General features: G+C 40.1%; 1 long non-coding RNA gene across 1 annotated transcript; it reads left to right on the top strand.

Annotated features, from left to right (window-relative positions):
* Nucleotides 1-1,035: 1,035 nt before the first annotated feature.
* On the top strand, nt 1,036-12,387 carry LOC113996269. Its single transcript, XR_003543687.2, has 3 exons — nt 1,036-1,432; nt 2,982-3,050; nt 10,351-12,387. It is a non-coding gene; the product is annotated as an uncharacterized LOC113996269 (long non-coding RNA).
* The last annotated feature ends 472 nt before the right edge of the window (nt 12,388-12,859 follow it).

Consider the following 12,859-nt stretch of genomic DNA (forward strand, 5'->3'; position numbering starts at 1 on the left):
TGTATCCTCCGAGGGAATGCTGGCACTGTCCTTGCACCTCGGGAGACAACTCGCGCCTTACGCCCCGTGGTACCCTCTGCGAAGCTCTCCGTCGCAGTAAATCGCTGCTGTTCCCTGTCCAGGCGTGAGCTGGGATGCAGAAATTCGAAAATGTATCTTCGGGCACACTTCTTGTTTTTCCTGTTTCTTTTCACTCATTTGAGCCTTCAGACCTGGTTTTCCCTTCCTCTTAGGGGAGAAAAGTCTTAACATCCATGCAGATCAAACAACTTAGGAAATTATTTTCAGCTTGCACATTTGTGTAAGGTTTGATTCGTGTATTTCCATTCCTGCCTGGTTTCAGAGTATGGTATCTGGGTGGGGGTTTTTTGGCAATTATTTTCTGTATGCTCTAGGCGTTTGTTCTGCACTAGAAGTGCTCAGAAAATACTCAGAAAAGTTGGTTTTAGTGGGTAGGTAAATGGTAGCTGTGATAGCAAATGCACTGCACTTCCTATGGAATACCAATTTCTGGAATAAGCAGTGATGGTGTCTCAATACTGTGAGCCTGTACTCCCATTTAAAGAGATGTATTGATATGTACAAATTACTGAAGAACTTCTATCACTGTGCATTGTATTTCTGTTACTCTAACTTACAAGATAAGCATCTACAAGTTAATTTTTTTTAAGAAACTGTTGCAATAGTTTATACAAATCAGAAGCAAAAATAAATTATCGTGGGATTTACTAGGGAAGAAACTCAAAACTGCCACAGGGTTGAGACTTAGTTATAATGGGTCCAAAGTGGTGGTTGAAATTGTAGCTTCTGGGTTACGCAGGTAAAATAAAATGGGGCTGTAAGCTGTCTATGATGACATCTGTGGTAACAAAGCTGTTAAAGTAATAGGGCTGACACTACTTGGATGTTTCCCTCTCTCAAGAAGATACTGTTACAGACTAGAAAATCATTTTCCTATGCTACAGTTGACTTTAGAAACAGAGTTTTGGGGTCAGTCAGCATTCTTTACTGTCAGCATTCTTTACAAGTCAGTTTCTTGACTGTCATTTTGGGGACCTGGAAGCACTGGAATTTAGTCAGCTGCAGGCAGTTTGTGGCCTGAAAGATGCCCCGATGTGGGAGAAGGAGGAGGATTGTGGGGGCTGAGGTCCCCTCTCTTGGGTCTCGCTCCCACCTGCCGTGCTGCCTGTGTGAGACTGGTTGTCCCTTGGGCACAGGGACCACCCGCTATCTCCCCTCAGGAGCCATTGGCTCCAGCGCCTTCCTCATCCTGTGCCTGGGGTCCCCTCAGCGACACCGTGGCAACAACATTCTGAGGGGGTCAGGGGTCCTCAGTGACACCCCTTCGACGCAGCATCCCGTGCTGGACAGTGGATGAGAGGGGGCGAAGCATCCGGACATGCCACTGGAGAAGGGAAAGAAGGAAAGGGAGGTGAGCACTAGAACTGCCAATTGCCAAGCATTGCATGGACTCTTCTTCCCCGTGCCTCGGCTCCGCCCTTGGAGCGTGGAGAGCACAAAGCCCGAGGGAGAGGCGGGCACCTGGGAGTGGGGATGGGTTTGGTCAGAGGTGCACCCTTACTCTTTGCCTGTATGAAGGACAAAGCTTTTGTGGCCTCTTGTTTGCCCATTCCAAGAAGGAGCTCTCTCTGCCTTGTTGGAAGAATTGGAGGCAGGTCCTTTGTGGGAACCTTCCAGCAGGTTTCCAGGAAGAACCTGCCCTTCTCAGATGCCTGCCAGAAGGTGGCTTGAAGGCACATTGCAGGGCAAGGTGACATCACTGAACACCCAGCACAGCTTCCCCAAGGACAAGCTGTGGCAGGACCAACATGGGCTTTGCTTGGAGGAGTGTCCTCATGGGACAAGGGGAGAGCAGTGACAGCTGTTTACTGTGACTTTAGCAAGGCTGTGACACAGCCCCCCACAGTGTCCAGGTGGGTGAGGCACAGACAGGAGAAGGGGACTCCTGTGCAGTGTGCCTTGTGCTCAGCAGAACAGATTGTGGGAAGTAAGGGCAATGGTGCGCACAGCAGGAGGGACAATTTTTTTCCTCCTCCACTGCCTCTGCTTCCTCCTCCCACTGTTCCTTGGTAACCTTGACCCTCCCAGCCGTCCCACCTGGGTTATGGTAGGGTGGGATGTGCTTCCCAGGACCTGGAGCAGCAGGGCACTGGTACAGGGAGGATCACGTTTGGGACCCTGGAGGTGACCTGTTGGAGCTGCTCCCCTCCATGCCTGCAGCTCAGCAGAGTTTTCCTTGGATGCTGCCTTTGCAGAAGAGCTGGGAGATACTTAATACAAATTAGAGATGTGGTTCAGGCAGGTGGGTGGTGCCAGGGGTCTGGAGCAAAGCCCTTCTGCTGGTGGTGCCAGAGGTTTTGAGGCTGGTGTTAGTGCACGCGTGTGCGTGGCCAGTGCAGTGTGTCCGTGTGCAGGATGGGTGCAGTGAGGATCAGGGTGACTGTTAATTGGTTTTCCTGGAGATGCAACTGTTCTCCAGCTATCTGTCTCCTCTAAAATAGTTGGGGTTATTCAGCCTGGAGAAGAGAAGGCTCCACAGAGATCTTACAGCACCTTCCGGTACCTAAAGAGGGCCTACAGGAAAGCTGGAGAGAGACTTTTTTGCAAGGGCGGGTAGTAGGGTAATAGTAACAGAACGAGGAGAAATGGCTTTAAACTGTAGAAGGGTTGATTTAGATTTGAAAGAAGGAGGAAGTTTTTTACAATGAGGGTGGTGAAACAGCGGTGAAACAGATTGCCCAGAGAAGTTGTAGATGTACATTTAGATGTAGAGGTCAGGTTGAATAGGCTCTGAGCAACCTCATCTAGTTGAAGATGTCCCTGCTCACTGCAGAGGGGTTGGACTAGATACTCTTTAAGGTTCCTTCCAATCCAACTCCTTCTATGATTCTGTGATATTGTAGTTTTAGAAACAAATAACCAGCTGCTGAAGGATAATAATTTCTTTTTTTTCCTCACAGGCCCCATGCTGTTGTCAGGCCTGCTGCTTGAGTGGAGAAGATTTCAATCACATCTTTAACTGTTTTCAGGTTGTTTTCACCCTCTCCCAATCACAAGCTGATAAGTACTGTAGCCTAGTTAATCGTGCTACTTATTTTTCTCTCTCCAAAAACTATGTGGCTATTTCATGTCAGGCTCCTTTAACTGCTTTAACTGAAGGGTGGAGAACCTCTGGGTAGGGTGGATCCCCAGCTTTCTGGGGCTGTGTCAACAACCCCTCCAATGATGGTAACTCTTAAACTGTGCTAAGGCACATGGAAAATGAGGTGATTGCTAACAGCCAACATGGCTTCACCGGGGCAAATCATGTCTGACAAAGTTACTTTAGTAACACAAAAGGAGATGTATTCAGAGAAACAGGCACAATCTTCCTCTAAAATACTTTGAGTTAGAACTGGGGCAAGACCATTCAGAAGGCAAGTATAGAGTAATTTGAGGGAGAACTGTTCTAAAGGTGCAGAAAAGTATTAATGCTGGTACAGGACACGAGGATAATCTTAGACTTGAAGCAACATGGAGAAATCACAAAGAGAGGACAGAAAAGGAATGATATCTTGTGTAAGAAGGAGGTAAGACTTGTAACTTGGTGCAAGCAATTTTGATACTCTTAACTGAAGAGAGGGTGCCTTGAAAATGAGATGATAATAACGGACACCAAGAAAAACAGGAAGTAAAAAGTAGGGTACTGTGGTTGCAGCAGGAAGTGTATCACTTACAGCACTTTTTTGGCTTCTCATTTCCAGTAATGGAAATACTCTTTAAAAGTAGAACAGAAAGTCTTGTGGTAATGGACATATAGGGCATATGTATGACACAAATCTCACATGCAGCAAGAAATAATAGAAATGTCTCATTAAAGGAAAAGGTAGCAATTGATTTCTGATGCAGTTTTTATTTGATTTCCCATGCAGATCAATATTTCTTTACATTTTATTGTATTTTTTTTTAACTTATCTGCAGTTTCTATAACGCCATTCTCTCCGCAAAGCAGATAAGTAGCATCTGAATTTTTGGCAAAGGCTAAGTATCAACCAGATATTTACAAGATTGTGGTAGTAATTTTAAGAAATGCCTGTCTTTTAAAATTATATCTGCTTCTGTCTTGTTGTAATTATATGTGTGTGATTATCACTCAGTTATTGCAGGGCGAAAAGGAGCAGTCAACATGTGGGCTTTATTCTTGTGATGCTTAGGGGTTTTGGGACTTTATTTACTGTTATTTTTTATAAACCTTGGAGTAACGTGGGGTGGAGAGAAGTCAGCAGTGATGTTTCCCAGGAATTTATATCAGGTCTCTGTGCTTCAGTGTTATCATAGATGTTCCCAAAGAGGGGTACAAAATGATGTGAGAAAGTTTGCTGATGACAGGGAATTACTTAGAGCAATAACATTGCAAGTAAAGCTTTTACTTTGGATCTGCAGAGTATCTGATGATACTCAGTAGCTGAGTGATGAAGCAATAAATTATATGTTAGTAATGTAAACTGATTTGCCTTGAAGAAATGGCAGTCTTGGCTTTTTTAACCCAAAATGGCAAGCTTTGGACTAGCTCTCTTACTGCTCAGATAGTGGATGTGTAATAAGAAGGTTCTGTGAAAACATTAGTGCAGTGCTTAGTGGAGGTCAAAATAGCAAGTATTAGGAGGAATGGAATTGCTAGGAAAATAATAGTATGAAAGGAAAAGAATTGTTATATTGTGGCATAAATCCATTGTACATCTCTATGGTAAGTATGACATAAAGGTCTACCCTTGTAAAGTAAAGAGTGGCATGATGAAGAGAAAATGGTCACTATTTTTCATAACACAGGAAAAAAGCAATGCAATCATGTGGCAGATTCAGAGGTACATGCTGAACATTGCTACCTGTCTTCCCTTTGTATCGCATGCTACAATTTCTCAACCATCATCTGCTCTTTGAATTTATCCCACCTTTTGGATTGCAAATCAAAGTTAAAGTATAAGCTTTCTAACTGCTTTGCAGAGAAAGATGAGGTAGGATCTGATTTATCTTTAAGAGATTAAAGTCCAGGGCACACTTTTCCCTTTCCTATGCATGTTGTGAAAAGTGCAGTTTTGCTCTTTAGGCACTGTGGATGGAAAGTGCTATTACCTTGTGACACCGTGAATTGTACAAGCCAAAGGTCTGCCTTTTCCTTTAAGTTTTTAAACGTGCACCCTCATTAAGTTCACAGATGACACTAAGTTTGGTGGAAGTGTTGATCTGTTGAAGGGTAGGAAGGCTCTGCCTGCCGTTCCTGATGAGAGTTTATCTTTAATTGCAAGACTTAGTCTATATGTTTTCCCCTGCTACTCTTCTGTGGGGAATGTGCTGAAGACTGAATCTTTGAGTCAAAGGGTAGCAAGAGCATTTTGGTCTGGAAGCCATTTCCCCAGTCTTTCTAGACCCTGCCCAGTGTGAAGCACCCTTTTATCCTCTGTTACATCTGATTACATCTGAAATGAAATGTACGTGTTTGTGGACATCTGTAGAATGGTGCTGACAGCTTTGGAAACTGAAAACAAAACACCCGAGTGTATCTATGTGCTCAGTGGAACAATGAGGTATAGACTGCATGTGTGTTTGTTTCTCACATTGAAAAAGAAAAAAGTATTTATTAAAAAGTATTGTTGATGTCCTTGTTGGGCCCTAACGTTATCTTGTTCCTGAAAAACTTGCTGAGGGAATTTGAATGTTACAGGAACGGGAGGATATGGTTGCAAGTTCTGCTCCATCCTGTGTTGTTTTGGACCCTGGCCATCAGGAAACATTTTGTCTATCTCAGAGATGAAACACTTTCTATTCAGAAGTATTATTATGAGCAAGATGTGTAAATAATCTGTGGCAAGGAGCTACTTTGTTACAGAAAGGGACATCATCCCAACTTTTCCTTTCTTTGATGAAATTTTAAAGAGAGATTTCTACAAAAGATGTGCCGGAGGGGAATTTGCAAGGTTTGCATTGACCTACATAAACCTTAGCTGAACATAAAAGTAGCTTAAAAGTTGTTTCACTCTGTTTCTGTCTCCCTTTGTACTTTATCAACCACTGATCTTTATTCTTTGTTAATTCATACATGTTTAATGCAGCACTGCAAATATTTTTCCTCACTTCCAAAACTATTCATAAAAATAAGATTGGGTGAGAATATTTGAAAGAGCTTTGTTTGTAATTTTTTTGCCTCTCCTGAGCTTGTATCTAGAAAATGGAAATACAGTCTTCTACCTACCACAGAGGAATGGAAATAAATCATAATGCAAGTGCTTTCTAAAGCAATTACATATCCTGGAGTAGGAAAACTAACAGATCAGTATAACATTTTGTTGCATAGCTTGAGGTTTATTTCAAAAGATTGATTCTATGTAGACATTTGCTTTTGTATCTTAACTAGTAATTTTACCGAATGTATCTAATTTGGATGAAAAGTTATGTGGTTGGCCTGATCCATTCCTGGCATGGAGAGGAGGGGGGAAAGCAGGAGAAAGACGGTTTGAAGCAAAGGGAACAGAAAACCTTGTGGAGAAAAAAAAACAAGATTGCCATATACTTCTGCAACTAACAGTCTCAAGAATATGTTTTTGCAGAACCAGAAATTAAATAAGGATAGAAAAAGAATAGTCGTGCCTTTAAAATAATTTTGGAAACCCAACATGAATTAACTGTGCAACTAAATGACCATCACATTATAATTTCTTCTTACAGGCAGTTTCAATATTAAATATTTTATGGTGGTTAGTGTTCATACTTAGTTTGTGAAATAGGGAAATATTAAGCCAAGAGTTCCATGGATTGTGAAGCAATGAAGTTATTACAGGTTGTGGAGCAACAGCCACACTGGATATAAAAAGCCAATAAAATTCAAAACCTGTTGATACAACTTAGAAGTGGAAAAACTGCCCTGGGAACCAACACCTAAGATCTTCCTAGCATTGGTTAGCTACATGCTGCCCAGTTTTCTGGTGTTGACACTGGATTAAAGGCAGCTAATACAACCTTTCTTTATGGCATTTGCTGTGGTTCCTGCAGTGTTTACAGTTGTGAAAGGGAGTGGAGATGGAAATATCTGAGAGACAGACTGAGCTGTAAAATAGAGGAGGACAACAACAATAATTCTTCTGGACCTTATTTTCTTTACTTATGTTGTCACATCTTCTGCCTCACTCCCACATAGTTCCGTATTTTATCCCCTCCCCCAGTAAAAATGTAACATACAAGGTAAAAGTTTTCATCAGTCTATCTGAAAGCGCTCTGCAATTGTTCCTTGTTGTAAAAGTGTTATCAAACTCCTCCTGTGAGCCTCAAGATGCAAGTGTATAGTTTCACTTAAGAAATGGCCATTACCAGGGGACTGGAAGGCATGTCTCACCACAGTCCCTTTTCATCTCTCCTCTGATGTGTCTGAGCCTCTCGCTAAAACTTCTTGTTCAAAGGAACACAGGGAGACCCTTCAAACCCTTCTGAAGGGTCATCTTTTCCCAGCCTACCCAAAAAATCATGCAGTCTCCATGCCAAATGGAATGACTGACTCTACTTGCAGAGATGGAAACAAATATTATTTCCTATGTTATTTTTAAATTAATACTATTCTATGATGATTTAAGAAACTTTACCAACTGAAGAGACTGCACAAATTTGTTTTAGATACTCTCAGTCTTAAGACTTTATCATCTGGTAAAGGTGAAACTTCCTTCATATTAATGACTGGAGATATAGGGTCCCTCATAGGGCTCAAATTTTGGGCAAGAATTGATGTCTTGCATCAAAATAATCTGACTTGCATACCACTAAGTGTGACTAGTAGACTGCAGTCAAGTTATTTATTAATTTCAAGGTTTTCAAAGCCAGTGGAGATATCAGCATCAGATTCTTTTAAATCCTCCTTTACTCCAACAGTCCAAAACATTAATTTCCAGTGCTTAATGATCACAGAGGGGCATATGGTTTAAACATGGTTTTAAAAAAAAAAAAGCTTTCAATACAAGCTTTACCTCTGTCATCACATCTGTCTGCCTTTTGCCATTAGGCAGACAGTGTATTTACCTTTGAAGTCCTAAGTTTGCAAAGGTGCCAGTCATGCTCTATTAGTACTCCCTAATCTCCATAATGCCACTTAGTTGAGGGAATAATGCAATATTTGTTCTTTAGTTTTAAACTAATGGTTTCTAATGAGTGGCAGGGTCTTCAATGTTGTAAAAGTCTGTTTTCATCTTAAATGACTGGGGCCAAGTCACTAAAATGGTAGATGGTGAAATAACCTAGCAAGCTTATTTCAGTTTCCCTAACCTATATAATAACATTTTCCCACATTTTTAATTTTTTCCCTCTCTTAATTAAATGTGGAAAAATGTTATTCACTAACTCCAAACAGTGAATTCTCTGAACTGTGATATCTGAAAGGAGATTAAAGTATTTCTGAAGTAATTTAGGGTTAAAAGAGACTTTCTGGAGACAATCTAATACTTACAGAAGAGCCTGTGGGAAGCTGAATATCTGAGCTCTGGTCTTAACCACATCCCACCGTGTGGCCTGGTTTTTAGGGGCTAAATATACTCCAGGGTTTGCTGCAAATCCCCTTTATTGAGTGGTCAGATGGAATGTTAACAAATTACATTATGATACCCACTGTCACAGAAACAGATAGTTTAAGCTTTTTACTCTGGTTCTTTCTGTTCAATCTTCCTTCCTTCCTTCCTTGCTTCCTTCCTTCTTCTGAATGCAACATAATACCTTTTAAGACCAGCCATAACAGATTCCAAACTCCCAGGGATGTTTTAATTATCCATGGGATCAACCCTGTCAATTTTGGTGCTAGACTAGAAAATGAGTAAAGCTTAATTTCTACTAAAATCAGATTAAAGAAGGATTCTTTAAATGCCTTCAGTGTAAGCCCTCTACAGCTGTCGAGCTATCTGTCCTTTTCCTTAGAAAACAGTGCATTGACTCCAGAGCTCACGAAACTGTGATGTGAGAATAGGATTTTTAGACTATTTTAGCCAATTGCATTGCATTTGTGATTGCAATAAATTTAGGGAAAAAAAGAACCCCATCTGTTTCACATCTGTACCTTCTCCCTTTAGTGAAAGCTGTTATGCATACTTAAAAATACCTAGGGAATTCTCTAAAAGGCTGGGTATGTTTCATATATTTTTGAGGTTGAAAAAGAGTCGACTTCTTGTCTGTCTTCAGAACAAGCTGTTAAAGTCTCTCTCAACCAAAGAGAGAGGTCAGGGATGATCAGTACTGCGTGTTCTCTGCTGCTCTAGAAAGATGTTCCAGAACCATTGCATGGCTGGGCCATTTTATAAGACTAGCATGTTAATCATTATTCAGGTTTTAAATGTCACCAGGTTTTAGAAAAATACTGGCTTTTTGACTTAAACCTTGTGGATTTTCAAAGGTTTTTAATATTAGATAGGAGGAGGGCACTTCACAGTCTCACAACTGAGAGTTGGACTTGTTTTTAATAATGTGAGACTAAGGAGGACAGGATGCCCTTGCTAACAGAGAATGCACAAATAGCTGGAGGATCTAACTTTTCATTAGTATGGTATTTTAACACAAAGCTTTCACGAGTTAGGGATTCATCCAGGAACCTTTGGGAGATGCCAAAACACTGCAGGTGGACTCCTCCATTGGTTTTAGTGGTAGGAAGCAAAGATAATTTTGGGGGTTTAAGGCTATGCTTTCAGTGAAACTACAGCAGAATTTCCATTGATTTAAACACAAAACCAAGATCATGCTTAATGCCATGCTTAATGATGGATTCCTGACTGGAATGATTAATTTCTGCTCTCCCAAAACACTATACAGTATTCTAAGAGAAGTAGTATTTGCAGGTGTCATATACACAGTTTAATATTTTTTTTCTGAAAGGCTTGGGATTTAGTTAAATATTCACTTCTATTAGAAGTAATATTTGCAAGGGACATATGCACAATTTTTTTTTTCTGAAAGGTTTGAGATTTAGTTAAAATGAGGTAGCTAAAAATGTTTCCATTTAGTAATTTCTAACAGTCATTAGACCATTCTATACTTTCACCACACACGCACATTACCTTAAATACTTGCTGCACTGTTAGATTGGTATCATGGGCAGAATTACCCAATGGCACTTCTGAAATATCATTCCTTTATCTATATCCTTCAGCTACTCTTCAGTATATTTCTCAAGCAAAGGCCAATTAGTATTCAAAACTTCATATTACAATTATATTTGGAAAATAAGCAGTTTTCTTAACATTAATACTTCCAATTGCTGCCTGTGCTCTGCTTACTTAGGACAAAGTGCTGTATTTCTCTGTAGCCTGATGTGTCACTGTTTCATTGCAGAAGGATGACTGTGGATCCCAAGAAGGTTTGCTGACAGGTGATTTCTCTGACACCTTGGAAGACAAGAAAGGACATTCCCAGCATGTTCTGCACACCTCCACCTGGGTGCACAAGCTCAATCCAGACAAAGTTCATTTATTCTGATGGATGGAGTATCCACAAAGACTGGGTTTGTAACGAGGCCAGAAATGTGTGGTGTGACAATCAGCTGTCCTCCTCCTGGAAGTTTCTCAGTGAGCTGTGCATGCATGAACACACATTTCTTTTTTTCCTCCCACACACAAAAGCTCTGTGTCAAGTTGTTTGAGTGAGTTGTGACACGTATTAATGTTGTTGGCTTCTAATGTTGTTGGGTTCTTTCCACTGGGGGCTGACTACTGCAATCCCATTGGAAAAGTTTTCCACCAAACTCAGAAATAACTTTCATTAAAACTCTATCCAGACACCCTCAAGCATGAGTGTTTTTCTACTCATGAATGTAAGCAGCAAAGAAAAGCAGTAAATCGCTTTGAATAATGTGCCAGTGCTCTACTGTTATGTAACTGTCATTCCTAAGTAAAAGATGCCTATTTACCAATTAAAAAATAATGGCAAGGATTTAAGGGATTTTTAATTAATTCTGCTGCTTCCAGAATATCTATTAGATAAAATCTGTTGAATTTGGATCATTGACCCTTTACTTGAAAACTGTTTTTACAAATGTTCTCCAGCAAATACATTGAGTACTTAACTTCCCCTATGAAAACCACAAAAAACTGTATACCAAAATACAAGGATTAAGGGCCAGAGCCATGACAGATCCAGACTTGGACGGGGATATGAAAACACCTCATTGAATGTACTTGATAGGATAATTTCTTTTCACCAATATACACTGTTTGACTACAAATAAATACAGGACATAAGGAATTGTTCAATATTTTTATAATAGTAGAATATTTCCATTGCCTTGAAATGCTTAAAGAACTGTGAAGTTGTGTTACTGATGAACATAGGGTTACTACAAGAAGCTTCACGCAATTAACTTATACAACAAAGGAAACACCAGCTTTTGTCAGGGAGGACTTGGATCTTCCATAGAGCTGCAGGAATTTGGGCAGTTGGGAGAAGACCCTGTAGCCTCTTTCTTAGCAGCCTTCCAATGAGATCACCGTGGAAGTCTCTTGTGTAAGACCCCTGCAGGTAGTGCTGGTCTGTTTGTTTTAAACTCTTTGATACAGGATAATTCAAGTGGGTAGTCAATATGAAGTTTTATCATCCTCTGTCCTTGGATGTCTCATTAAGCATGACTTGCTGTCATTGGGATTTTAAATGCCAGAAGGCTTCTCAATTACCTCAATTATCTTTGCCCAAGGAATGATTGCTATTTCCAGGCACGCATCCTGTTGCCCGCAGTTTCTCACTCAGGTTTTTCTGGCATCATTCTTACATTAATAGCCCTTACCACAGCATACATCAGACTAACAACTGTCCCACGGTACCTCCTGAGCACACTGCAGCACTGACACAGTTCCTGCATGTGTTCTCTAACTCTCCTGCTTCCACCCTATTCTAGGAACTATTGGAAGCTTCATTTTATTTAAAACCCTCAAATTATAGAAATCGTGCATATCACATGGAACACATTCTATCCAAAAAACATTTATTGAAATTTCTTCTCTGATTAAATAGACCATCTGTAAAAGGGAGTTATATGGGGAAAAAAAAGTAGATTAAAAAGTTATCACAAAGTATTTACAGAAAAACAAGGAGTGAAATGTGTCAAATTGTTTCTGTTCAGTTCCCTGTTCTAGTAGCTTATCTGGACATAACTTATTTGATAAAATATGGGTGAAAATGAAAAATATTTTATGAATTTCAAATGTATGCCCTGTCATGCCATTTTGTACAGAATGTTGCCTAAACTGTGTGGGACATACAGTTTCAGTGCCAAGATCTGTAGTAATATTTTGGCTTCTAATGCCTAAATTCCCATTTACTGAAGCAGGACCTGGGTCCTAAGAAACAAACCCAAGACAATATTTACTTTCACTTAAAACTATCACCAGCTGGTTTTGTGTTTTTTATTGTAGAACAGAATTTTCTTGTTATATTTAATCCTTAAATGTGTAAAATATATATAGCCAGCTAATATTGTATAGATTTTGAGAGCCATATGCAGACCTTAGACATGCTGAAAACATATGCAAACTGTTGCATAACAGTGAAACAACAAAAACATAATCACAGCCTAATTTTTCTTTCATTCATTACTAACACTGATACCCCCTTTCTCCCTGAAAGAAATTCACAGCAAAATATTAATAGGAACATACTGTTGACTAAACATCTGCGGATCTAAGTAAGAGCCATCTAAGCTTGGATAAACACTGACACAAAGAAAAAGAAAAGTGAGTATTAGAGTTCAAATTACCAAAAAAAAGGCACTGAAGGAGTAATCTAGGAACTTATACTGAATTTTCTAAAGTTGTCGTTTTTGAGGAAGTAATACAGTCTTTTGCTTTATTTA

Source organism: Pipra filicauda, unplaced genomic scaffold (assembly GCF_003945595.2).
Source record: "Pipra filicauda isolate LSUMZ 115617 unplaced genomic scaffold, ASM394559v2 scaffold26_size5592650_pilon, whole genome shotgun sequence".
NCBI lineage: Eukaryota > Metazoa > Chordata > Aves > Passeriformes > Pipridae > Pipra > Pipra filicauda.